Source organism: Vicia villosa, linkage group LG2, assembly GCF_029867415.1.
Source record: "Vicia villosa cultivar HV-30 ecotype Madison, WI linkage group LG2, Vvil1.0, whole genome shotgun sequence".
In the NCBI taxonomy this organism is placed as follows: Eukaryota; Viridiplantae; Streptophyta; class Magnoliopsida; order Fabales; family Fabaceae; genus Vicia; species Vicia villosa.
In genome coordinates, this window is record NC_081181.1 from 116,877,522 (window position 1) to 116,883,402 (window position 5,881).

Here is a 5,881-nt window from a genome sequence, read left to right on the forward strand (position 1 = left end):
AGCCTTCATTTTGAACAAGCCTGGTATTGAGGTACTCCTTGCTATGTCCTCTATCTATTGAGCCCAGTATCATTAATTTTGGACGTGCATGGAGCAAGTTGCAAGGCTGCAAAGTCACCCCTCCATTCAATCACGTTTCTGCCAGGGTATGTACACAAGCTCAAGCCACACGCCCAGGCATTCATATATTTTGAATCAGTGTGTTTGCAAGCTCCCTCGCTCCACCTACAAACCTCATCTCAATGACTCTCAAACATCTAAACCCTTCAATCACATGCCCTCTTCATAATGCACTTGAGTTTGAAATGGATGGTGTTCTATGGAGAGAGATATAAGCACACAAAGTGAGGGCATGGATATGATTTCGTTGCTGCTATTATCACTACCATGTATGGCCATGCACATGCTGCATTTAAAAAAGCTCATCAAAAGACTTACTATAAATGCCACCCTTGCTCATTAAGTTTACTAAGAAAAGAATGCAAGTAAAGTCCCACATTCAAGATTGGAAAGCTATGCTGCCAAAGTCTCATCCACTAAGTCCCACATTCAAGAAACTCTCATCATTCACCTCACACTTGCCATATATAAAGCTGCAACCCTCATTTCACACGGAGGCATCCATTTTCTCCTTCATTCTTCCAGATTCTCTCATCACTCTCTTCTCTCTACTCCACCTTCTCTCATCTTCACCTTCAATAACCTCTAACAAACTATAACCTCCATAACAAACTTCTCAACAAACTCATCACCACCATAACCTTGCAACGATAGCCACCACAACCACCATTGCTAACCTAAAACTCCGTTTTCCACCATCATCACCGCTACTGTAAGGTTCACCTTCATCTTCAAAAATTCCACAACCAAACCTTCAATCACTATAATCGCCTCCATCCTCCATTTTCATCAAGCTTCAGTAGTCATCATCATCTTCCATAAGTGCTATCACCGGCAACAGATTCGTGAACAAGATCTGAGTTCCATTTCAATACGCGGTTTCTAAGTTCATTTCTCGGAGGTTAAGGTTGATTCCGAAGCCTAAAGCATCATCATTTTCATCTCGTTTAAGGTTCATCATCATCAAGATCTTGCGAGGAGTAGAGTTTTCTTCTCTGTATGTTCAAGATTCACAGGTAAATTCACCAAGACTCACTCACATGTAGCACAATAGATTCAGTGAATATTGCATATGTATGAGATTTTTATATGATTTACTGTGTGAGAAATTCTTGCTACTCTCATGTTTGGATCGTGTGTGGAAGTTCTATGAATGTTTATGATGATGCGTTTAGCATGAGTTTCCGACGAGATCTTATATGTTAGGGTCTCGGAGATTAGTCTCGGTTAGTAGGTTGCAAGGCTTTAATGAAAAAATGGAGAGTGGATCTGCGCTCAGAGCGAGATTTCGAATCAGGTAGTGGTGGTCCGGCTCATTTCTGGGCGGTGTAGAGTTTCGCCGGTGGTGACGAAAATGGAGGAGACGACCGGAGTTGGCATCTCCGGCGTCTGTTTGCTTTTCCTTTTCTATGCCAGTCCATTACGTGGCATGCATGCTTTGGCCAGTATCATGTATTTGTTTCTTGATTTCAATAATTGGTACATGATGTGGCGCGTGTTAATTGAACATGGCATGCTTTTTGTCTTATTATCATTTAAATCTCCCCTGGCCAATTGATACAAGTTCCACGTGCAGTCACATTTTATTTTGATAAAGAAAAGGGATTATGGTACATAAAGCCACATGCTGAATGATAGTCATAAAAGATGAATATAAAATGAGATAAAAATGGGGAATAGAGTGGATAGTGGAACGATGGGCTGCACGTATTGGGCCTGGGTTCTTTTTCTGGAACTGTACCCCTCACTTGCTATTGCACCTTCGCTACAGGATTAGGCCTTTAGTGCGCCTGCTACCCCCACCCCTTGTTTGAAGCCCATTTTTGTTTTTAAGTAATTTTCAGTTCATTAGAGAAATACTTTTACACCCCCATGCTGTTAATAACAAATAATGAAAATTGATTTTTCCTTTTTGAATATTAATTCATTTTTCTTAAATAAAAGCTGATAAAAAATTGTTTTCTCTCCTATTAGACTTTTTTTAGAATTTTATGAATCTTTTAGAAATTTTAATTGTTGTTTTCCTTGATTTTTGTTTGGTTGTTGAACCATAAAAATAATAGTAGTTTTAGTTTAATTCTTGAAAATAATTTCTCATATGGAATAAAAATGAAATAGTTTGTAAATAATTTTCATAAATAGCTTTCATGGTTTGTATGGTTTTTAATTCTTTTATTTTGTGAGTATATTTTCCATATATTGTGAAATGCTTAAATAACTCTTCTTCCTCATTTCTATTAGAAGCAATTCATAACATAGATTTGGAAATTAGGAATAGTTCCCCATTTTTCATTCTTTTTCTTTTCAACATAAAACACTTAATAAATACTCAAAATAAAATCCCTTTAAAAAATACCAAGAAAACACTTAAAAAACATTAATAAAAAAGTGAAAATTCTTAAAAAGGGAATGGAAGCTTGAACGTCCCTTGCTTAAGGGAATGTTCGAGTGCTTGGATCTCCCTTGCTTAAGGGTACCATTCAGGCGTAAGTTCCCAACTTCTAAAAAACACCAACCAAAGAGTAACTCGAGTTTCCCTTGCTTAAGGGATTTCCTCGAAACACTCAAACTCTCTCTCTCTCCTCTCCTCTCCTTTCTTAAGGGCATTGTTATCTCCGCTCTATTGCATCCTAGGTTGTCCCCTTATGCAAGAGCGCGAGCGTTAACTCCGCCCAACTAAAAAACACAAAAACAAACAGAAAATCGTGAGCCGAACTACGGCGCTCTGATTCCTGAAAAGGATACGTAGGCATCAAGTCGCGGGGCTTGAACGAGCACACTTGTAAATAATTCCTTCTTTTCCCCATATTTCTTTTGCATTCATTCGCATATAGACATAGACATAGTACACACCCTTTAAATAGAAACAAACATAGGTGGATACCATCAAGTACGATGGGCGTGAGGGGTGCTAGCACCTTCCCCTTGCGTAACCGACTCCCGTACCTAGATTCTCTGGTCGCAAGACCTTGTTCCTTCCTTTGTTAGGTTTTCTGATATTCCTTTCCCTTATGGGATAAATATATTGGTGGCGACTCTGTTCATTTTTTCGCGAGCGTGCGACACCATCCATCTTGTCACCTCCAAATGGAAAGAAGCATATGAGACTCTATATCTCAGCTTCTGAAACTACGATAGGTAGCATGTTAGCACAAGAAGATAAAAATGGCATCGAAAGAGCCATCTATTATTTAAGTAGAGTACTCAATGATGCAGAGACTAGGTACACTGCCATAGAAAAACTCTGCCTTTGTTTATATTTCTCTTGTATTGTATAAAACTTAAGTATTATATAAAGCCAGTTTATGTTTCATCTCATTTTGATGTTATTAAACACATGCTGTTTAAACCAATATTGCATAGTCGAATTGGCAAATGGGCTTTAGCCCTTACTGAGTATTCTTTAATCTTTCAACCTCTTAAATCAATGAAAGGCAAGTTGTATCAGATTTCATTGTAGACCATGCAGTGGTTGAGAACCCTCAACAATATGTGGATTTGAAACCATGGAAGTTATATTTTCGATGGTTCAACACACAAAGAGGGGAGTGGAGTTGGTATACTTATAATTTCTCCCGAAGGAATTCCAACAAAGCTCAAGTATAAAATTGGGGGCCCTCTATGCTCCAACAATGAAGCCGAGTATGAAGCATTACCTGTAGGACTTGAAGCCTTGTTGGAATTGGGGGCAACCAGAGTCAAAATTAAAGGAGATTCAGAATTAGTAATAAAGTAACTAACAAAAGAGTACAAATGCATCAAAGAGAATTTGATCATGTATTTTGTCATGACAAATAGGTTGCTCAAAAAATTCGAATATGTGGATTTGAAACACGTCTCAAGAGTAAACAATCAAGAAGCAAATGATCTGGCACAGTTAGCCTCAGGATACAAAGTATCGAAGGAAAAATTAGAAGAGTTGATCGAGGTAAGAGGAAAGGAAATGGCTACAAAATTGTCTCCAAGCGACCTGGAAAATTCACAGTTAGGATTTGCCAATGAAGAAGAATTTGAAGTATTAAATATAGATTCTTTAGCAGATACAGATTGGAGGAATCCAATTGTAAACTACTTAAGAGATCCTTCGACAGATACGGATAAAAAAGTAAAATATAGAGCCTTATCATATTTCTTGATGGGAAATGAATTGTTCAAGAAAACCCCTGAAGGGGTCCTACTAAAGTGTCTTGGCGAAGTAGAAGCTTACTTAGCACTCTCGAATGTACACAGTGGGGCATGTGGTGCTCATCAAGTGGGACACAAAATGAAATGGCTGTTGTTTCGTTATGGAATGTATTGGCCCACTATGTTAAAAGATTGCATAGAGTTCGCCAAGGGTTGTCAAGAATGTCAAGAAAACGCAAATATTCAACATGCACCTGCAAACGAATTGACTTCAATCATTAAACCATGGCCTTTCAGAGGTTGGGCACTAGACTTAATTGGAGAAATTCGACCCACATCATCCAAAGGCCAGAGATATATATTGGTAGGAATAGACTATTTCACAAAGTGGGTCGAAGCAATACCACTAGCCAATGTAGACCAAGAGGCTGTGATTGAGTTTATTCAAAAACATATATTGTATAAATTTGGAATCCCAGAAAGCATAACCACAGATCAGGGATCAGTGTTTACTGGTCGAAAGATGCAAGATTTTGCGAAAGAAATGGGATTCAAGTTATTCACTTCCACACCTTTTTATGCTCAAGCAAACGGACAAGTCGAAGCATCCAATAAAGTAATAATTGGTCTGATAAAGAAGCGTGTAGGAAAGAAACCTAAGAATTGGCACAAGACTTTAGACCAAGCACTCTGGGCTTGTCTAAAATCACCTAAAGAAGCTACCAATACTACACCATTCCAATTGACGTTTGGACATGATGCGGTACTTCCAGTCGAGATATACCTGCAATCACTCAGGATTCAGAGACAAGAGGAAATTCCCCCAAATGTATATTGGGAAATGATGATGAATGAATTAGTTGATCTGGACGAAGAAAGGCTTTGAGCATTGGAGATGATAAAAAGGCAAAAAGAAAGAGCATATAACAAAAAGTTGAAAGGTAAAGTGTTCGTTAATAATGATTTAGTTTGGAAATTTATTTTGCCTATAGATCGAAAGAACCAAGCTTTAGGAAAATGGTCTCCACAATGGGAAGGCCCTTTTCGAATTTTAAAGGTATTCTCAAATAATGCCTATGAGATAGAAGAACTGGCAGAGGATCGTAGGATCTTAAAAGTAAACGGAAAGTATCTGAAAATATACAAGCCAGTCATGCACGAAGTAAAGATTGCAAAAACGTAGAGATTAAAATATGCATTGTGGGCTAAAATGGCGAATGTTTCGCCAAAATGGCGTTATCCTTAAACAAGGCTTGCAATGTAAAGTAAGCGAAGATTTGGAGATAAAATATATTTCATTACTACATAAACCAGATACACAACCATTCAGGATAGGTGGTGACACATGCAAAACCCAGAATTACAATAAGTACTAAAAGACAAAAATAAGTACTAAACTAAAGGATAGCGAAGCAAAAGTAGAAGCCCACGAGATCTTCAAACATCCCTTCATTTAACCTTAAGTTGCAAATCCTCCAAGCTTAGCAAAGGCAAGCTTTCAGCCTCAAAAGAGTCAAAGGGTTTGTTCTTGCGTATCCTCAGGGATATCCCTAGTTTGACGAACATATGGGACAGGAGCCTTCCGTAAGGGAGACAGAAAGGCTTGCCATGACGGGATACTGCAACAACTTCAGTA